This window comes from Phascolarctos cinereus, unplaced genomic scaffold, assembly GCF_003287225.1.
Source record: "Phascolarctos cinereus isolate Bilbo 61053 unplaced genomic scaffold, phaCin_HiC Scaffold_1;HRSCAF=81, whole genome shotgun sequence".
Taxonomy (NCBI): Eukaryota; Metazoa; Chordata; class Mammalia; order Diprotodontia; family Phascolarctidae; genus Phascolarctos; species Phascolarctos cinereus.
The window spans coordinates 74,345,063-74,368,793 of record NW_027555514.1 but is presented as its reverse complement, the minus strand read 5'-3'; positions in this window follow the sequence as shown (position 1 = coordinate 74,368,793).

The window sequence follows — 23,731 nt, the reverse complement described above, 5'->3', positions numbered from 1 at the left end:
GTCACCAATATGAATGAAGATAGTTATATATCGAGGGAATGGGGTACCTGTGACACCGGGGGCTTTCTCATTCACTTAGATATTTCACACATAAGCTATCTTTTTCTGAGATACCTCAGGCCCTGGGGAACTACTCTGTGAGGAAGAGTGCCAAGCTGGGGAGTGGAGTCAGTCCAAAATTACCCTGTAGACCTCAGCCTTCACTTTCTTTGTCTTGGGCTGGCTTTCTTGAAAGCCATTCACTATCTGGTTCCTGGTATAGTCACAGGGAGGAAAGGATAGTATCTTGTCTAGAATCTGACCTTTGCCTATGCACCACAGCCCATAAAATCCAGATCCCTAACCCATAAGAAAGATATGAGGCTTGAGGAGAAAACATAGCAATGTTTTCGTTCTCCCTGGGACATCCGGAGAATATTCTTGTCACCAGGTGATTTTGATCTTCGTGGTGTTTTGACAGGAGACCATCAGTCAATAAATTTTAAATCAGCACTTACTTTGATGGAGACATTGTGTTAAACAGTATGGTAAGCACTAGGGATACAAAGAAAGGCAAAAGCAAGGTCCTTACCCTTAAGGAGCTGACATTTTAATAAAGGAACTGTGAACATATGAAACGTATGGAATAAGAATTGCTGGAATATTCTATCGGAGGGAAGGGTTGTGGAAGAAGGACTTGGAATGGCTTCCTGCAGAAGAGATTTGAGATGTTATCTTAAAGGAATCCAGAGAAGGCAGAAGGCCAAACTGAGGAAGAATAACATTCTAGGTATGGGGGAAAAGGCATAGACTCTGGAAATGGATGTTAAAATAGGAAAAGTGCTGTTGTTACTGGATTATGGAGTGAGTAGAGAGTAAAACCCAAGAAGGCTGAAAAGATAGGAAGGAATGGATGTTGTCCTTCATTCTCAAAGAGGAAAAAAATGACGTAACTATGTTGGGGTCAAGGTACAATGGGTCGGACTGTGGCTGACCAGACCAATATGAGCTTGGAAGTTTCTACCACAGGTTTAGAAAGATAGGAAGGGGTAGGGTTGTAAAGGCCTTTACATCCCAAACAGAAAATTTTGTGTTTTATCCTGAGGGTAATAGGGAACCACTGGAATTTACTGAATAGGTGAGCAGGTGGAGAAAGAAATGAAATAGATTTGAAAGTGAGGAAAGCCACTTTTGTAAGTTGGTGCGTGATGGATTGGAGTGGGGAGAGATATAAGGCAGGGGGATCAACCTGAAGTCTATTAAAACAGTCCACGTGCAAAGTGATGAGAACGTAAATCAGGGAAGTGAGTTAAGATGACAGATTGTGGTACAGGGTAGTGGCTGAAGGAAAGGAGCGTTCCCCACAGGAGAAAAGGTGCCCCACCACATGCTAGATACCCTCGGACAAACCCCACATTGCTTATTATAGTTATTGAGGCTCTTCTAATAATTTGAATTGTTCTAGAGAATCACAATTATCCCATGGCTTGTTCATTGGAAATATGGCTATCATAATTCTTCTTTTTGGTTCCTCTCACCTATGATGATGACTTATTGCTAAATAAAACAATATATGACCAATTTCTTTACCATACCTAAAATATATCTTTGAGGAATGCCAAGATGTATTGTTCATTAAATAATGTTAATTTACATTTATTTATCTTCTCTATAGTTGTCTTATCAACTGTCTGCAAAATATATTTGTGTCTTTCTACCTAAATGATAACAATGAAAAACACTTTTCCTACTTATTTAAATACTCCTGGATAGAAATGCAGGAGATTAATTCATGTAGGATCTATTTATATATTAAGCATAGTCCACTTAAACATATTGCATCATACTATTTTTATAAGGATAATTTTAAAGGATATTTAATAGTCATAGTAATCCAGTAATAATATAAAAATAGTTATATTTAAATTAATTTAATAAAAGTAATATTTTAAAATGCTAATTTAATAATAGTAATAAACTTAATAGTAATCCAGAAGTCTGAAGGCAAGACTGCAGAAAAAGAGTTATTTGCAAATTGAAACCTAACAAAATAGGAAGAAAATGAGTGAAAAGTCTCTCTGTGGAAGTGGTAAATGGCCAAAAACCTGATTTTTTTTTCTTTTAGTGATGCAAAATGGTGCAATTAAATTGAGCAAGATGTTGGTACTGATCTAAGTTCCTTTGGCTCCAACCTAGAATGTTCACGCTTTTCACCTTTGCCTTCAAAACCCATGCATGTTATAAAAGGTAAAGATAGACTAGCTGATAATAGTTAATATTATGCCACCATCCCATAGTTCTTGTCCAGGTTCAGGAATGCAGCTACAGTAGGAGGAGTTTCTCAGATGACTAGGATTTGGGTGAGTTGAAAGGACAGGGTCAGCTGCTACAAGGGTAGACTTAACCTTGCCTTGCATTCTGATGCAACCTCTCATGGCTCCCCTGGCATCGAATTCTTGTAACACAGTATCTGGACCTCACTTCTCATCAGGCTGTTTGTCAGACATGTCTACAAATGTTTTGGCATTGCTTCCTTTGTTTGGCGTTTGTCATCTAATTGACTTGTTTATCAGCATCCTGTTATTGGAATATTACTCCACAAGCCCATGCTCCATTTGCACTGAAATTCCCTTCTTATCCTTTTCTCCCCAATCTTAGGACTGTGGAGGGCTCACAGTTCTCCCACAACACAAGTATGAGACCTACCTGATGGGATATGGGCCCAAAGTGAGACATTTGTCCCAATTTGGACCCCATTTGTCTCTATGGGCCCTAGAAAACCCTTGGACTGTCCTTGAATTCTCCCACTTGATCAAAGAGATCTCTGGCATTCTCCTGAGGCCATGATTCCTGGCTATACCCAATTCCCCAATTTTGTTATTCTTGACCTAGCCTGGTCCTCCATTGTCTTGTCTCCCAATGGCCCCAGGCCACTTCCCACCCTTGGTCCTCTCTAGGCTCCTTTTCCGTGGAATTCTATTATCTCATAGACTACTTGGCCACTCCTAGATCTCTCCCACAGTCTTTCTGTATATAAGGTCCATCTTGTCTCCATTAAGATGCTCAGATTTTCACAATCTAGCCAGTAGCCCACAGATGCTCAGATTCCTTAAGAGTCTAGCTAATATGGTGAACCTTCGGTAAACCTTGTTTTTGGCTGAAAGAAGGCTTGGGTTGAATTCTTTTAGACAGGACCTGCATGTTGTAATCTTGGGATTCCAGGACCCCTAACCTCTAGACCTCATCATATGCAAGAGCCAAATTGTATAGACCAGTACCACTGACTACTGTGGCTGATCTTTTATATCTTCACATATTTGTTTTATTTCATTGTATTTATTTGTTAATTTATTAATTAGTTTATTACTTTATTTACTTTTTTCATTTATTTAGTTATTTATTTACCTATTTATTTATACGTTCACTCATTTATTCATATACTTATCAGTTTATTTATTTATAAATTTATCACTTCATCTATTTATTTATTTATTTATTTAGTTACTTACTTTATTTATTTATTTATTTGCTTGCTTATTAATTGATTAATTAATTTTATTTATTTATTTATGGCAATTAGGGCTAAGTGACTTGCCAGGGTCACACAGCTAAGCTAGTAAGTGTCAAGTGTTTGGTCTGAGGCCAGATTTTAACTCAGGTCCTCCTGACTTCAGGGCCAGTGCTCTATATACTACACCACCTAGCTGCCCCCATTTTCACGTATTTAAATAACATCACTTAGGATAAGTATCATCATTTGAGAGAAAATGAAATCAGGGCACACCAAACCTAAGAAATCATTCTACTAATCAGTGAAGAATAATATTTGAATTTCTGTAGCTTATTACAGCAGAAAAAGTGTCCTGTAGAGGCACAAGAAAATTCTAAGTCCTGGTTCGGTTTGGATAACCTTCATGTCACTTAAAGTCTCTGAATTCCTTCAGCTGCAAAATGAGCAGGAAAATGTCTTTCCAATTATCTGACAGAAGTGCTTTGAGGATAAAATGAGATTTTACAGTTGTGTGGGACCACTCTAGTCCAATTCTATTTTTTTCCCCCTTTTAACTGTTGCACAAATGAGACTCTGGGAGCTTGAGTGATTTGCCTAAGGGTAAACTAGTAGGTTGGAGGCTAGTGGGATTGACCATCCAGTGTCTTTTATTATAATCCCCCCATTAGAATGAAAACTCCTTGAGGGCAGGGAATATTCCAAAGAGCCTAGCACAGTGCCTTATGTACAGTAGGCATTTAATATATCCTCCTTGGATTGTTTAATTGGAAACAAAACAGGACAAGTTTGGAGCACTGTAGTGTAGCAACAGCTCATTATAGACCTGGTGTGTTAGTCCCTCTCTGTGTTTCTACTCTGCATCTTCACTGAAAGATTATCTTAACACAACTTGAGGCTCCCACTCCCATATCACTATTTCTTATCATCAGTTTTTCCTTTCTCCTTCCTTGCTAAGGCTAATATGGAGGTGGCCTAATACTGTGGAAAGAAGACTTCCTCTGGAGTCAGAGGATCTGGTTTCAGATCTCACCTTTAAAGTTACTGCTTACATGGCCCTGAGCGAGTCATTTAAATTTGTTGGGCCTCAGTTTCCTCATCTATAAAATGATGAGCCTGGACTAGATCCTTTGATTATAATCATTTACTTGTATCCTTCATCCTATCCTTCCCGCTCCCTTGGACATCTTTCCAGAAGTCATTCTGTGTAACTCATCCATTTCCAATATCTTCCTCACTATTCATTTTTTCCCCATCTACCTATGAATATACTCTGTCTTCTTCAGTCTTTAAAGAACAATAACAAGAACAAAACTTTTAGCTTTCATATAAATCAGGCATCAGGTCCTGCTCATTTATCCTCTGAAACATTTCTATCTTAGTGTTCCAACAAATATCCCTGTGTGCAGGGAAAAGGTTTAAAACCTGACTATGACCAGCAGTATTAGACAGACAGCGTATTCTTTTTGGTCTGGGATGAATTTAAACTCTCATGAGCTCTGAGCCCTGAGAATACTCTAAATGTTTGGGAAAACTGTGAGAGGATCTGATGCTGAGTGGAGTGTTAGGTAGTAGCAGTGATCATGGGGGAAACCCCATGGAGGTTGTGGAGGAAGGGAGGAAGGAGGAAGGAAGGAAGGAAGGAAGGAAGGAAGGAAGGAAGGAAGGAAGGAAGGAAGGAAGGAAGGAAGGAAGGGAGGGAGGGAGGGAGGGAGGGAGGGAGGGAGGAAGGAAAGAAAGAAGGAAGGAGGGAAAGAACAAAAGAGAGAAGAAAGAAAGGAGGGAAGGACATAGGAAGGGAAGGAAAGAAGGAAGGAAGAAGGGAAAGAAAAGAAGGAAGGGAAAGAAGAAAAGAAGGAAGGGAAAGAAAGGAAGGAGAGAAGGAAATAACTAAGTACCTACTGCATGTCATCACTGTACTAAGTGCTTTATAGATATCTCATTCAATTCTCACAACAACCCTGAGAGGTAGGTGTTATAGTTATTCTCATTTTACAATTGAAGAAACTGAGACACACAAGTGAAGTGACTGTACCATAGTCACACAGTTAGTAAGAGTCTGATGCTTAATTTGAACTCAGGTGTACCTCACTCCAGGACCAGTGCTCTTTAAAAGGTGCCAAGTAATTGTAAAGAGTGAAAGAGAAACCTCTGAAGAAATGTTTCAACGTGAATCCTATAAGGAAGATATTGTAGGCGAGGCTCCAGTGGCCAACCCTCCACTCATGAGGAAACAACTTGAATGAGTGGAAGTGACTTGAATGAGATGAGATGATTAACAATGACCATCACCTTTACAGTTGCGAAATCTTTAACTCATGTTTCCCCCTTCCCCAGGGCCTCTGTTTCCAACATCATTTTCTTCATGTTGTTCAGCAATTTCCATTTTCTTTTTTTTTTGTACCATTTGTACCATAATTGATCAAAATTTATTTGTGATCCATGTTGTTAATTATTTGAGTGTATAGGAGAGGGGATAGAGTATAATGAGAACATAATTGACCAAATTGGAATACACAAAACTGGGAGGACTAGAAGTGTAAACCACTGTCCAGAATTTTCTAGGAATACTGTAGTTTGAAGGGGACACATTTTTTAAATTTGTTTTTATTAATAACTTTTATAAGTTTGTAAATGGCAGAAATATGTAGCAGGGGACTCAAAATCATTCAATTCAATAATTATAATTAGTTCACCAGATTCAGGTGATTTAAAGCATAGGCTGCTCATGAAAGTTAAAGACGAAGAAGAAAAGAAGCTGGAGCAAAGGGTGTGGATGAAGAAACGTTATGCCTTCTGGGATGGCCAACGAGAGAAGAAAGGAGAAATCAGGAAGAAATCTGTCCTGCCCACATTCCTATAGTGGGTGGGAGCCAGAAGAAGTGTCTATTCCTTTGACTAATGCATTTCACCCTAAACCTCCAAACTTTGCCAGATAATGACACCGGCTGGTTAAACAGGAATTCTTATATCCCTGTATCAGCCTTGCCCCCAAGAATCTGTCTGGAAAGAAATAAAGCACTCAAGACTTCTTCCAGTCAAAGTAGCAAGATTCATTGTAATGCCAACAGAAATGAGTGAGATTCTTGGGGGCAAGGCTGATACTTATATGAAAAAAAAAAAGACTGTGAGAAGATTTGGATGGGATTAAGGAGAGGTAAATAGTCTGGGGTGGCCCAGGTGAGACAGTGAAAGGAATTAAGTGGTCTGGTCTGGGTGGGAGAGCCACAGTGAAAAGACTATTGAGTATCTAGGTGGGCTGGGATGCCTCAGGTGAGAGTCCAGGGACTGGCTTGTATGGGAAAATCCAGAGACTGGGTTGCTGAAGTATATGGGAAAATTCAGGGTTCAAGTCCATCATACCATCAGTTCTATTCCTCATATTCTATAATTTTTCCTCTGTTCAAAAATATTTAGTGCCTCTTTATTCCCTACTGAATATAGTTCAAATTCATTTGATTGGATTTCAAGATCCTCCACAGTCTAGTACCATCTTATCTTTCCATCTTTTTCTGACTACCTATATAACATTTGAATGAAACTTAAACTATTTGAGCCATATTTTCCTGGTGTGCAAAATAAAGAGGATTCACTGTATGGATGCACATTCAACTCCATGCAATGACAAATAGGAAAGCTGTTACCAAGAGAAGTCTTCATGGAAGAAATTTTTGAGTTTGGCTTTAAAGGATAGATAGGGATTTGGTAAAGGAAGAGAGGGAAAGAGGGAATTCCAGATATAATAAAAAACATAAGTAAAGGTTACTTTCTTCCACTCTCTATATCCCAAGCATAAGCATTCAAAATACACTTGGTTGTTGAAACTGGAAAAGGCCAAGGTGTTTAGAAAGGGTATGGAGGGTGTGAAAAGGAAAATAGAGACAAAAAAAAAACAGCCAATAAGTTTGTAATTCACCTTAATGATAATTTAATTCTTCAGAAAGTTGAGGAAGTGACAAACTGAACTACTATTTTCAACTCAATTTTGGCAACAGATAATGGAGTGAAAATAATGAGAACCTTGGAGTTCTTGATAGAAGAAAAACATCTAGTCTGATGGGGAACTCAGATTTTGGGAGATCTAATTTCAAGAGTTCCAGAGAAAGGAGGAGTAGGAAACAACACTCTAAAATTTTGTAGAAATGAGCCCTGGAGTAATGGGAAGTTTTTAAGAATGAAATGCTAAAGACATAAAAAGAAATAATTGAAATGCAAAAGAAAAGAAAAGGTTGCTTAAAGAGACCCAAGCTGGCTGCATGGGGTCTCAACACTGTATTTAAGGTCTTGGGATCTCAGTTTGAATCTGAGATTTTCTATTAATTATCTGAGTTACTTCACTAGGTCATCTAACCACTCTGAGATTCTGTTTCCTTATCTGTTAAATGAGAAGATAGAACTTTGGAGGATCCTTTTATTTCTAAAAATGTTTTCCAATTGAATTTGAATAGTAAAGGACATAAATGCAAATATATGTAATAGGATCAATTACAAAAGATGAGGATGGATCCAACCATTTTGGAGAGTAATTTGTAACTATGTACAAAGAGCTATCAAAATGTGCATACTCTTTGACCCAACAATAGCACTTCTAGGCCTATATCCCAGAGATCATACAAATGGGAAAAGGGCCCACATGTACAAAAATATTCATAGCAGCTCTTTTTGTGGTGGCAAAGAATTGGAAATTGAAAGGACGCCCATCATTTAGGAAATGGCTGAGCAAGTTGTGGTATATGGATGTAATGGAATACTATTGTGCTATAAGAAATGATGAACAGGCTGCCTTCAGAAACACCTGGAAAGACTTTTATGGTCTGACACTGAGTGAAGTGAGCAGAACCAAGAGAACATTTTCACAATATCAGTCACATTGTGCAATGACTAATATTGATAAACTTAACCCTTCCCAGCAATACAAGGATCTAAGACATCTCCAAAGGCCTCATGATGGAAAATGCTATCCATATCCAAAGAAAGAACCATGGAATTTGAATTGCAATTTTTTTTCTCTTCTGTTGAGTTTTGTTTCCTCTTTCTGATGGTTCCTCCTATTGGTTCTAATTTTTACTTACAACATCACTAATGTGAAAATATGTTTAATAGGAATGTATATGTATAGCCTATATCAGATTGTGTGCCATCTTGGGGAGGGTGGTGGGAAGGAAGGAGGAGAAAAATTTTAAACTCAAAAGCATATGGAAGTGACTGTTGATAAATCAGAATGAATTAATAAATTTTTTTTTAGAAAAAGATGAGAATGTTACTTTAAGAATGTTGGGAGTGCAAAAGACTAGAATGAACTGATGCTTATAGTGAACGCTAAGAACGCGAGTATGGATGTGGGTAATGCAAGAAATGTTGAGATTAAGGAAGAATATCTCACAAAAAGACATGAGCTTCCCAGCATGGCTGAAGGTGAGAAGGCTAACCTGCTCAGCTCTCATTTAGGTTTCTTTTTTTTTTTTTATTTTTTCACATTCTTGGAACTGGGAAAATAAATCAGCAGTTCTTAGAAGGGAGTGGAAATTCAAGCTAAATGAGGAGAGATAAGGCACTATCTAGCAGTTCTCAATAAATTCTAATCACTGGTCTCAAATGAATTACATTTGAGAAATTGAAAGATAAGGTTGGATGATATGATGGCTGAAAACTGAATTGACTTAATTACAATCAGGTTATTATCAGATTAATTTTGTTTCTTCTTTGTTAGGATAACTCTTCTAGCAGATCAGTGTAATGTTGTATATTCACAGTATCCTTAAAAAATTACTTAAAATACTTAATATTAATACAAAATACTGAAAAAAAGGAAAAAAAATAACAAAGAATCTAATACTATTCTTATATGAGTTGACCAATTTACAGCAGAATGGATTCACAAGAGTTTGAATGAAGGAAACCAAAGAGTAGGCCAATCAACGTTCACTTAAAGTCATGTCTCTAGTTGAGTGTTCCAGGGATCTTTCCTTAATTTTGTGCTATTCAGTATTTGCATCGATCATTTGGAAGAGACCAGAGAATATGTGATTGCCATCTTTAAAGGTGACACGATTCTGGGAGAAACAGATGATTTGTTAGATATCTGAAAGGCCAAAAAAGAATCTTAATAGTTGAGAAAAATGTGGCAGAATTCACATCATTCTCTTCTTGATGGTTAAGATGCATACTTGTCTGTTACCACATCCCTTCAGATGCCAATTTAATCAATTTCCATACATCAGGAGAAATTTTTAATGTGAACACATACATGACTTTGCCATGTAAAAGTCAGTGTTATTAACTGAAAAAGTGTTAGATTTGGGATCAGAGAACCTGAATTGGAAATTCAGTTTTGACATTTGGTCCCTACTTGTGTACTCTTGTGCAAGATTTCTCCCTTCTGGGTCTCAGTTTCTCCTGTAAAGTGGGAGATTTGAACTGGAAGACCTCTAAGATTCCTTTCATTTCTAAATGTATGATTCTAGGAAAAAATGTAAAAATCCTAACATACGTGTGGCCTACTATATTCCATGGCCCAGCATCTGGCACATTTTAAAATGTTTAAATGTTGATTGATTGATTAATAGTTGTAAGTCTTGTTATATTGACAAATCATTTCATATAGTCAGAATATTGGCATTTTTAAGGTTCTTAGAGATCAAATTGATATACTTTCTCTTTTCATAGATGAGGAAACTAAGAAAGAGAGACTATGGCCAAAAAAAAATTAGTGCTAATAGATACAAACTTGGAAAGCAGGTTTTTACACATCTAGTCTAGTGTTATTTATGCCAAATTATTTTGCCATTCTATTCTGCCTAATTTGCTTTCAGTGTGGGAGATAATCAATTGCATAAAGTGAATCTTTTTACTCTTAGAAATGTTTTCTTCTAACATTATCATTCAGTTCTGCTCTATTCAACGAATATCTATTGTGCACTTGTTTTGCAGAATCAGCAGCAACATGGCAGACAACCAGTCTCAGATTTAGTTTTAACCTTGTCCAATTCCTACCTTGACATACATTGAATTTGTGACCCTGGGCAAGTCACTCATTCAATACCCCAGCCAAAATTAAAATTGACTGAATAGTTGCATAACTTCAATGACAAAGGGAGTTTCCTCCCCACTTGGAGCCTTTCTACACTCATTAATTTGCAGGTGCAACAAACCCCCTTTCCCCCTAAAACTATAAGGTGCTTTCCTAGATGCAGAAGATGATCAGGGAGAGAATTGCATAATCTTGGCTTTGAAGGAACCCAAATTCCCCTGCTAAAAGCAGAATGACTAGTATACAAATAAGCATACTACAAAGAGAGGAGTTATGGAAGCTGCATCTTTTCAAGTTTATATAACAGCCAACATGCATTTATATAGACATACACACAGAAACGTTAAACTGTCAAATGAACCAAATATCCAGAAATACAATGATTCCTCTTATTTTCATGTTCTGAGAGTGCAATTACCATTGCACTTTTATTCAAAATCTACAAATCACATTTGTTGACTTGACATTGTTTCTAGAAATGGTATTATTACTGTACATTCGAATCAATAAAGCTATCCATTCATATATTCACAGGATTCATAGCTTTATTAGATTTAAGCATTGAATTCTTGGCTTATAAGAGAAATTTATGTTTGATATCTCTTTCACAATTCTTTAGGCCAATGGTCAAAAAGGCAGGCTTCTATGCTCTAGAGAATATGATGTCTGGATATTTCAAATAGTTGCTACTTCTTTTTTACCTCAGGGGAACTGTCACAAAAATGACCTTCTGCATGGTGTTTCAGTTTCTCAGTTTTAGCTCCAATCAGGAAGATCAGAAGAGCTAGATGAAGGAAAAGGAAATGATCTATTATGAACTTCTAAAGAACGCTTAGTTGGAGTTATATTTGATATTCTACACACTTATACACACCATCTACTTTTATCTCTTCTAAAAATAAGGTACTTCATAGCATTTATTACTTTGTTTCTCTACAATGCCTCTCATTAATAAATTGTGTATTTGTATTGGCTTTACTTCTTTATCTGTTATCAAAATATAGCTCGTTTATTATCGCAAAAGTTCAGTAAATGATTAAAAAGGATTCACTAAGCAAAATTCTCAATCATATTGTATCAAATCAAATTTCTATAAAAGAATTTATTTTGGAAATTAATGGATTTTAAGGTTTTAGTTGCCTCACAGAGACCCTTAAATTTTCTAATTTAACCTATAACTTTGGAAATTGTGGGCAAGGGGTGGGAAGGGGGAAGTCAGGCATATGGCCCCAGAGAGCCTCCCTAGGAGAAAAGGTAGATGCCACGAAGATTTCAGAAGCATTAAGGATAAAGTTTCAGTATTTGGAACTATACAAGATTGGAAAGGACTTCCCCAGCATGGAGTAGAGAGCCATTATTTTAGGTATTCAAACGTGGAGGCTTCATTTGCCATTTATCAACAACCTAATTCAATAAATATCTTATCATGTGTTTTCTATGGTCAACACAACACTGTAGGTATTGGTGACATAAAAACAAAAAATGAATTAATCTCTACTCTCAAGAGAAATACATTCTACTGGGACTTAAAAATTACAGTTAATTAATAATACAGGGCAATTTTTGGAGAAGAGAGCATAAGATTAGACTATTGCATTATCCTGTCAGGTATATTGAAGGATTCTTTCACAGAATACAAGATTAAACAGGATTCTCTCTATTTTCTTCTTTAACTGTAAGATTCTAATTTATTTGTCTCTCAAATCATACTGTAGTAGTCAGGAAAGAAAAAAAAAGTCACACGGCTAAGATAGAAAGAAATAGGGGCTGATGCAAAAAAGTTAGCCAAGAGTTAGGAGGGAACAGCAGGGAGGTAATTAAATACCTGGTAATCAGATATGAAATTAACTCTTTTTCATCATTCTTAAAAGCATGGCAAACATCTTTCAATACAGTCAGATTCCAATACAATGATTTTCAGGATGATTGATGTGCATATCTTTGGGTTTTTTCTTTGTTTTTGTTTTTTGCTCTTTTTTCTTATTGGTACTTACCTTTTCTACTGAACTGTTTATAGAGGTATTTGCTGTCCTGTGATAGGCAAATACTTGTTTTTTTTTCCTTATGGATTCAAAGCTGTGGGTCCCTGTTTTCCTTGTTTTGGGGCCAGGTTGAGCTTTATAATAAAATAGTTGTGGATATTTTTCAGAATTTTCCAGGATTTTGGGACGGCTAGGTGACGCAGTGGATAGAGTACCGGCCCTGAAGTCAGGAGTACCTCATTTCAAATCCGGCCTCAGACCAAACACTTGACACTTACTAGCTGTGTGACCGTGGGCAAGTCACTCAACCCCAACTGCCTAAAAACAAACAAATAAACAAACAAATAAGAATTTTCCAGGATTCTGATGTAATGATATGTCCAAGCATACTCATCTTCTTACTCCATCATTATACCATTTATTTCTCTAGTTATTCTGTCTATCTATCACTTAGAAGGGCAGAAAGAGCAACTGAAGGCCAACATGGAGAAATTTGTGCTATTACCAGAACATCCCATTCAAATATAGAAATACTTATTACCCTAAGCTCAGTAACAGGTACTTGGTTAATGATACTAATTATATTTATTTTAATAAACAACTATTTCTTGAACTCCCAACCAATGGAGTCTCTATCAAGTGACCAGGTAGAAGACATGAATCAAATGCCAAAGCATTTAATTAGAAGAAAATTTTTTTTAAAATGATGAGAAAAGACATTTGAATGATCTAAATTGCCACCCTGACTTTGGAATATGATCTCTATCAGAATCCTATATGGCTTGGTGGAGAAATCAAGGTTGTTTAACCACTCCCAACCCCAGCTTTCTTCTTAGATCTGTTTTTTTTTTTCCATTGCCCTTGGTATGGTCCCAGAATTCCTCTTGAACTCTACAACTCCACTCTCCTTCCAAAGTTTGCTGCTTCTTTGAAAGATTTTATGCTCATCTGCTGCCTCTATCATTTGCAATTGTAGCTATTTCTTCAGTATATATGTAAGAGGAGAATTGTTGTTTTTGATGAGACTTCCCCATCAGAGTACCCTGGTACCATATTGCTGGGCAGATAATCAACATAGTGTTAATCCTTTTATTAGGCATATAAAAGGACCAGCACAATATTTTCTTTGGAAAATCTTACTACTCTTAACTGGGTATGGTCTAGTGAATTCTTTTCAACTTCTGTAATATTCCTCATAGCTAGTGCTTGAGCAATGCGAATTGACTTAAAAATTCTAGTAATTACCAAGGAAGCATTCAACAACACCTTTGTAGTGGTGGTTTATGCACCCTCTTGACAGTCTGACCTATGAGCCCCTAATTATAGAACTTAAATGCATAGCATTAGGAAAGAAACCCATTCAGATACGTGCACCCAAAATCCTACTATGGGGAAGTTTAAGTCATCTGCATGAATTGGCATTGTTCTGGGAGTGAGTCATAATGGAAATGGGGTTTCCTTGTGGTGAGTTTTACAGGGCAGTGGCAGAAACTGCTAAGGGGAAATCCCAGAACGATATTTTGGGAATTATGATTCCATGAGCAATGCAGAGAATAGAATGACTAGATAATTACAGGGGTCATGAACCAGAGAATAAGCATCTAGAGTAGAAAGAAAGAGAAGGTGGATAATGAAGAGAATGAAAGAAACTATCTCTGGAAAGGTGCACAAAAAATGAAATAAACAGACAAATGAGAAAACAACAAATGAAGTTGAAATGTAAGACAAAACAGGGGAATCTACTTGAGGAAGAGGAAAAATAGGGACCACAAACAAACAAACACATACCCAAATGGAGATGTAATAAATAATGAGTGGGTTAAAGAACAAGTAATTGAAACAATAATTATATGAAAGAAAATATTATTCATCAAAAAACATAGCAAAACATCTTTGTTGCAGCTAAAGCAGTCCTCAGGGGGAAAATCGTAACAATATAAACACACATTAACAAAATGGGCAAAGAGAAGATTAGTGAACTGAATTTGCATTTTTTTAAAAAAGAGAAAACCAACAAATAATATAACCACAGAAGAGAAGGTATTAAAATTAGAAGACATATATAAATTAGTAAGAAAAAAGCAGAAAAGATACAACTAAAAGTTACTTTCTTGAACTAACTAATAAAATTGCCAAACCTTTATTGAATATGGTTAAAGAGAAAAGGGTAAAAAAATCAAATCAATTAAGAAAAAGCAAAGAACAATGTAAAATTTGGTAAAACCAGAAGAAATGAAAAGAATAATCAGAACACATTATGCGCAGGTATATGCTAACAAAACTGAGAACATAAAAGAAAGAGAGAATTACTTTCAAAAACATAAAATATCAAAACTGCTATAAGGTCAAATAGAGGTCTTAAATAACCCCATCTCAGAAAAAGAAATATATATATAGCTGCAAAAGAACTTTTAAAGATGGGGTTCGGTATGGGAATCCTGGTCCTGCTGGATTTACAGAAGATTTCTAATGAACTTTTTTTTTTTTCGGCTAGGCAATTGGGTTAAGAGACTTGCCCAGGGTCCCACATCTAATAAGTGTTATGTGTCTGAGGTTGGATTTGAACTCAGATCCCCTTGAATCAAGGCCCAGTGCTCTATCCACTGTGCCACCTAGCTGCCACACTAGTGACCTTTTAAAGAAACACAAATAGTACTAATTATTCACAAATTATTGACAAAATTTAAGGAAAAAAACACCCTACTAGAATCATTTTATAAGACAAATATAGTTCTAATATGTAAACTAAGGACAGATAAAAGACAGAAGGAAAATTATAGGCAATATCATTAATGAATATGGACTCAAAATTTTTAAAGAAAGTCATATCAAATAGATTACAGTGATTTATCCAAGGAACTATTCATTATGACCAGAGAGGATCTATATCAGGGATACGAGGATGGGTCAACATTAGGAAAATAATCAATATAATTATATAAAAAAAACCAAGCATTCTAAACCATGTGATTCTTCTAATATGTGCAGAAAAAGCTTTTTACAAAGAGTAGCATTTATCTATTTGTGCTAAAAATCCTACAAAGTATAAACATAGAAGGATTTTTTGAACTATCATGAAAAGCATTTACCTAAAACCAAAAGCAAGTATGATATGTAATGGGGATTTACCAGAACAAATCCACCAAAACAGAGAGTTAAGCAAGAATGCCCCACTAGTATTGGATATATTGTGGGAAATACTAGCAGCAGCAATAAGAGAAGGAAAGTAAATGCATAAAAACAGATAAAGAAGATATAAAACTATTTATATTTGTCGATGATATGGCGATATACTTGGAAAACCCTAGAGAACAGAAAACATATTGGGACAAAAAACTTCAGCAAAATTGCAGACTATAAAATAAACCTTCAAAAATCAACATCATTTCTAAATAATAATAATAAAACTGAAAAAAAGCAAAAATAGAAAAGGAAGTCCTTTTATGAATAACTACAAAATGCATCAAATATGTGGGCATTTACCTATCAAAGTACACAAAATACTTGGAAAGATTCAATTGCTAAGTGGCTCTTAAAGAAATAAAGAACAACTTAAATAAATGGAAAAATATTCAGTGCTCATGGCTAAGCCCTGCCAATATAAGAAAAGTGACAATATTATTAAAATTAATTTATACTTTAAATGCTATACCAGTCAGATTATTAAGGGGATACTTTATGGAACTTGATAAAATAATAAAATTCATTTGGAAATTTAATAAAATAAAAACAAATTTTATTTGGAAAAACAAAGATTTAGAATATCAAGTGAAATTATGAGAAGTAGTAAGAATAAAGGAGCACTTCTAGATCTGAAAATATGTCATGCAGGAATATTCATCAAAACTATCTGGTTTTTGTTAATAAAGACATCAATGGATCAGAGAAGATAAGGAAGAATTAGAGTTATCATTATAACTCAATAACTCATTTTTGATAAAGTGAAGAACGTTACATTAAAAAAATTGTTCATGTGATTAAAAAAAAACTGTTGGGAAAACTAGAAAACATACTGGCACAGATTAGGGTTAGACCAGCACCTTATTCCATATTCCACAATACATCCCAAATGCACATGTAATCTTACGAACAATGAACATACTAAAAAAAAAAAAAAAAGGAAAAGGAACAAATCAGATGAGTCTTCCATCTATGGGAAACAGATATAATATTTTTCATCATGCAAACTATTTCCATCTTAGTAATGTTGTAAAAACATTTTTCATAGAGTCTTTACTTATAGCTTTTTTTGATATCATTGTCTTCTGAGTTTGTGTTTTGTACTTCCCTGTCACCATAGTTACTTTTTGTGGTCAGGTTCTTTCAGTTGTTATTGTTGTTATTATTTGGTCATTTTTCCAGCCTATTTCTTGACTTTGAACTTTAAATTTGGGCTCTGTTCCCAGAGTGTGGGTTTGGGTGCACCATCCCAAGCCACAGGCTTTTTTGCACTGTTGTTTTCAGAGCTAGTTCTAGGGGTTTGGAAGTTTTTAATATTTCCAAGGTGGTATGATCTGGGGGAAGGTGTGGTCACTGTTTCCCTGGTCTGTGTTCTGATCCCTACCCAGAAAGGCCCCTTGCTTCCTTGGGACCAAAAGTGATACTGTTCCTCTGGGGCCCTGATCCCTTGGACTGTATGTCCTCCTCTCTACCCTGAAACTGTAAACCAGAAGTGGTTATGGAAAATGGTGTTTCCAACCATTACTTGTCCTGAGCCCAGTGAGAGCACAGGGGTCTTCTGTAATCTGTTTCTGACCAGTTGCTAGATCCCTTTACTACCTCTGGCTTGAAAAATCCTGAAGCTGCTGCTGCTGCTGCTGCTGCTGCTGCTGCTGCTGCTGCTGCTGCTGCTGTTTCCATTGCCACCTCCAAGGCTTACAGTTGTGCTTGCTGCCACATGGACCCTGAGCCACCCCTCACCCAATGTCATTGATGTCTTCTTCTAATCTCTTAAATTGTCTTAGGCTGAAAAAATGTCTTAGCCTGACGTTGTGTTGGCTCTGCTGCTTCAGAATTCAATTTGAGGCATTATTTTAAAATTGTTCAGAAAGTCTTGTTGGAATAGTTCAATGTTTCCTCTACTCCACCATTTTTGCTCAGTCCAGGAGATGTATTCTTAACCAAACAAGAAATAGAGGTCATTATAAAAGGTAAAATAGATCATTTTGATAACACGAAACTGAAAAGCAGATAAAATAAATGCACCTAGATTGGGAAGGAAAATGGTTGGATGGGAAAACAACCTTTGTATCACATTTCCTTGATAGGGAAACAAATATGCCTAAGAGGAATTTTAATGGGGAAACATGATATAAAGATTGTTTTCCCATTTGACCACTTCCCTTCTTATCCTGGGTGCATTTTATATATAGTTTATATTTCTTGGATACCAAACTCTTAGCAGCCTTACAGAGTCAGCTACCCTCAAATCCCTTGCTTCTTTGTCCTAGCATCACTTATTACGGTCAGATTTATGATAGTCTTAAATTTCTCCCTATTTTTTTTTCTTCTTCTTTGATATCCCGATAACTGATAATGGAGGAATTCACCTACTCTTACAATGTCCTGTACAAATGTATGTTATATAGCCTCAGTTTGATCTGCTTCCATCTTCAAAGAATCTTTCACATAGCTGCCAAATGAATATTCCAGTGATATAAAGCAACAAAAGAAACAGTTCCTGGCCTCAAGCTTTCCTTCCTTTAGGAAAAAGAGCATGTCCACATATACGAAGTGCATACGAAGTAATATGAAGGGAGGAAGATGCACACTACCAACTGTGGAATAAGACAAGGGCTTATATAGTCCCCTTCACTCCTCTCTCCAGACCTTTATTCTTGCTTTTAAGTACTAGAAACATTTGTTGCTTTATATCACTGGACAATAACACAGTCTGGCACCTAGTATGAAGGAATGAATGAATGAAAAATTAAGTGAATCTTATGTGAGAGGCAGTGTATTAAGTGCTGGAAATAAAAATATAAAAAAGGGATAATACCTGCCCTCAAGAAACTTACATTATAATAGAGGTAGAAAATAAATGCATAGGGCTGGTGTACAGGAGACAAAGTGACTGGGTAGTCATAACCAAAGAAGTGGTGAATTGATCTGTATAATAATCAATCAATTGACATGTGGTCTTTAGGAATGATCATCACATTGTAAAATGAATTTGATTACTGACCTTGGAATAAAAGGTGGAAAGTGATGACAGGATAGATCACTACTTAGCCAGACTGGATGACTTTATAGTATGTGAACCATGATCTAGCCTCTTATTCTAAAGCCATAAATATTTTGGTCTAGAAGAGGTTGTAATCACTCATTCACCAATCAAGATTGCTTGACTTGGGAGCAGGATTTCCAAAGCTGAGTGGGTTACTTCCTCCAGGTACTTGGATTTTTATTTATTTATTTACTTTTTTTTAGGGTGGTCTAATCTGAGTACTTTTTCAAGTGGGGAAAAGACAGTGACAAATTAAATGGTAATATTGCCAGGATGTCTGAATGGATGAATTGTGAAGCATAGTCTGGGCCTACCTAGATATATTGGATTGCATGAGTTAAACAGACTAGGAGTTACCTAATAAATGTTTGCCTAATTGCCTAGAATCCTGAATGAATTGTTTGAATGCATGAAAGCAAAAGATAACACGAATGTAAAATATAATATAATATAAAATATAAATATAAAAACCAGCTGGCTTCAGTTTAACAGGAATGTAGAATTCAAGAAGAGGATCTATGTTAAGGCTAAGAACACAGGTCAGAAGCCGATTGTGAATACTGGCCTAAGTGGGTTGTAATTTCTGCTATAAACATGTGGGAGTCACTGAAAGTAGGAAAAACTTGATGTTATTGAAGCATATAGAGTTTTATACTGACCTGATTGTTTGGTTAGTATTATAATCTGAGACCCAAAGGCCAGAGGTCTCAAGGAACTGGTGGAGAACTAGTATAATTGGGCTATGTAAAGTATCAACCTACAACAGTTTCTAAATAAATTCACTTTATTCATTCAAATAGTATTTCTTATGTCCCTGTGGTTGTGCCCAGCCTGCTAGGTATCAAGTTTTCAATATATTTGAAATTCTTTGCAATATTTAATGCCAAGAAGCTCCAGAAATATAACACTGCCATAGGCAGGGTTTTAAAGAAAAAAGTGATAAGAGGCCCAACAAGTATAAAATTACAATAAAACTTCAGGGAAGAATTCACCTCTGAACCATCCAGTGGACTCTTCTTTTCACAGTGGGAAATTCTGTTTTATATTCTATTCTCATGCCACACGCAGAATTCCTGTTGAGATCAATGAAATATCACCACAGAAAATTACAGTTTTACCCTATGGATGACAAGTTCATTGAATGGAGCAAATGGAAAAAAAAAAGGCTGCTTTCCTCTGCATGTCCTGTATATAGGTACTGCAGTTACCACATTTTGATGAAGAAAATGGAAAAGAAGCATATTTCGAGGGGAAATCAACTTTGACTAAACATTAATGTTTAAGATTAATATAATGGATGTATTACATATTTGTGTGACAAATGTTTATATGATGTAAAGGATGGAGGGAAAATGGAGATACAGCCTTTAAAATGAAATGAGACTCCTAACATGCCACTCAGCTTTGTGAGAGGTAGGATCAATCTGTCATTTTCTATTAAAGGCTTGACAAAGTCAGGAATGGGATATTTTTTTGAGTGGTAGAGCCAAATTAAGTCAGAGATGGCATGACTCTGAATTTGCTTAGAGGGTTTTATCTGAGGCAAAAAGTGTGTTAGTGAAGGCAGCTAACAAAACACAGACAGTCCAGCTGGGTATGAACTGTGTGTATGGATTTGACAATGGAAAACTATGAATAAGTCTGAGACATTGGCGGGACTAGTTTAAGAAAACATATGGACATTTTAGGTACTTAAAAAGTATATTCATTTTTTCCGTTCATAGAATGATAAAATATGGCTTTTGGAAGGGTTTTTGGAGGCCATTTAACTAAAGAAAACTATAGCAAGTACTTCCTGTTGCAGTGTGAGAGGCACTGTTTTTTTGTTTTTTTTTTAAGTTTCATTAATTTATTTTGACTTATCAACAATCACTTCTATATGCTTTTGAGTTGAAGTGAGAGGCATTGTTGAAGAATTGATAGAGAGCTGACCTCAGACTCAAGGAGACTTGAGTTCAAATCTTCCCATTAACAAATAGTGGCTTGTGGGGGCAGCTAAATGGCGCAGTGGATAGAGCACCAGCCCTGAAGTTAGGAGGACCTGAGTTCAAATCCAGCCTCAGACCAAACACTTGACACTTACTAGCTGTGTGACCCTGGGCAAGTCACTTAGCCCCAATTGCCTAAAGAAACAAACAAACAAAACAAATAGTGGCTTGTGATCCTGGGTAAGTCATTAGAACTCCCAGTGCCTCAAACAACTAAGATAAGAAGTTGTTCAATGCAATGGTAGAGAATATTCATCACTTGAATTTCCCTACATGGATCTAGATAAAAAATAAATCTCATTAAAAGTTAAAGTCTAGTTAAAAAATAAACTAAATTTAAAAGCACAGGGCATACAAGGATGAAAAGTGTCACAGTCCTTGCTTACAAGAGACAACACCTAGTGAGGGAACATGCATGAATGAATGTGACATATACATGCACACACATATCAATATATATATGTGTGTATATGCACATATATCACATAAGTATGTGTGTGTGTGTGTATATATATACTCACATTCACATGTCATCACTAGAAAGAGAAGATGGTAGTACCATGGTAGCATATAATAGTGAAGAGAGTTCTAAACTAAGAATCGGGAGATCTATTTTTGAGTTCCAGCTAATTGTATGGTCCTTGGATATACATATACATAAATATACATACATACACACACATATATACACACACACACATATGTATATCTCCTCTTTAGCATAATGAGAAGGGTCTATAGAGAGATACTCTCTAAGAAAATCTGAGTAGGGAAAAATTTTGGTCACATTTAAGCTCTTAGAGGCATATATATATGTATATATTTTTTTCTTTTTTTGTATACCTAGTAGCTAACACAGAACCCCTACCATAGTAGTACCTTAATGAATACATGTTTAGTAGATGAATGGTTTGTTCTCTGTCTTCAAGAACCCATGATCGGTGATTATTTGACCACTTGTCCAGGTATTCTAGATGGGATTCATGAATATGGTAGGACTGGGCTTGATAACCTCTGAAATACAACTTTAAAATTATATGATGTTACAAATAATTTAAGTTGGGCTTCATGTAAGAGTCTGGTCTTTGAAGTCAAAGAATGGTTTCAGAAATCAATCAAAGATGAGGACAGAATATGTTTCAGACACAAGGGCTGGCCTCCCATAACTCACAGAGATAAGAGTAAAGAATGAAGACATGAAGATAAGAAAAGGATAGTAGTCCATTTTAACTGTAACATGCTATAGATTACATAAATGGAGATAGGGTGGAAAGGTAAATTGATTCCAGATTACTGAGGGTTGTAACTGCTAGAACAATGAATTTATGTGTGTGTGTGTGTGTGTGTGTGTGTGTGTGTGTGTGTGTGTGTGTGTGTGTGTGTTTATATCCCCATAGCCAATAGGGACCCACTGAAGACTCTTGAGCAGGGTCTGATCTGACACTAAGGAAGATGTTTTTGCCAGCTACATAAAGGAAGGATTAGACAAGGTCTAATGAAGGTCTAATTGAAGGCAGGGGGCCTATTTGAGATATTATTGTAAGTGTTCAGATAGGAAATAATATCCTTAATTAGAGTAGCTACGAAAAATATTGCAGATGTGAAATTGAAAGGAATGAAGAACAGATTGGGTATGGGGCCTGAGGGAGAAAAATAATCTTTAAAAAAGTTTCTAACCTGTGTGTTATGACTAGAATCAGGAAAGGTAGGAGAATACACAGATTTATGGTGAAGATGAGTTTAGTTCTTGACACTGAATTTGACACACCAGAGTGATATTTGGGTAGAGATGTGCAGTAGATGGTTGGAATGTGAGATTAAAATTTAGGAGCAGTCTTATAGCTTTACATATATCAATGTATCTAGCTATCTAGGGAGCAAAAGGGAGAGGGAGAGAGATATTTGAGAATCATTCTGCCCATGTAGGGATGACAGCTGAATCCACTGAGGTCAATAAATTTTCCTAGAAAAGAAAAGGAGGAGGGCAAGGACAAAGATTTGTGAGATACTTACATTTAGGGATATGGAGGAAGATAATGAATGAGTGAAGTCAATGAAGAAAAGATCATGCTAGCATGGAAAACAAAAGATGTTAGTGTCATGGTAGCATGGAATAGTCAAGAGAGTACATACTAGAGTCAGAACACCTGGGTTTGAGTTCTCCCTCTTACCTTAATTGTATAATCCTTACATAAGTCGTGTTTTTCTTACTAGGCCTTAGTATCCTTGTTTGCAAAATAAGAGTAGACTTGTTTTAGATTATTGTCTAGATTGTTTTTAAGGTCCACTGCTATCTAAAGAGTCTACGGATCTATGGAAGTCCAGGAAGAAAAGAATGTCAAGAAGAGAGGACTCAAAGGCACTATCATATGATAAATGCACAGAAAAGTCAAAAAGGAAAATACAGATGAAAGGCCATTTGCTAGAGTAATTAGGAAATTATTAGTGATTTTGGAGAGAATGCTTTTAGCATAATGGTGGGAAGCTAAGTGGTTTGTAGAAGTTTGAAGAATAAGTAGTTATTGAAGAAGTGTTTCATGGGAAAAATACTGAATTTAAAGTTAGGAGGACCTGTGTCCAGTTTTGTTCTATCACTCACTAACTTTGTGACCTTGGATAAAGCTTTTAACTTCTCTACTCTTAAGTTGTTGTGATTGTTGTTGCTCTCTGTAAAATGAAGTGGTTGAACTAGATGCCTTCTAAGCTCCCATCCTACTCTAAATCTATGTTCCTAAGTGAAAGAATTGAGTGTAAACAATCCTTTCTTTAGGTTTCACAGTGAACTGTGGATATTAGATAACTGGATGATGGCTTAAGGACATGTTGGGGTCAAAGAAAGGGTTTATGTTTTGTTTTGGATAAAGAAGACATGTATCTTTGTAGGTATTTGGGAAGGAAATAATTGAATTTAGGGAAGGAGAGGGTATAGAGGGAGGAAAGGAAGGAATGACAGAAAGACAGGCAAACAGATGAAAAAAATAAATTAAGGTCCTGGAGCAGATAGGAGGAAGGAGATGG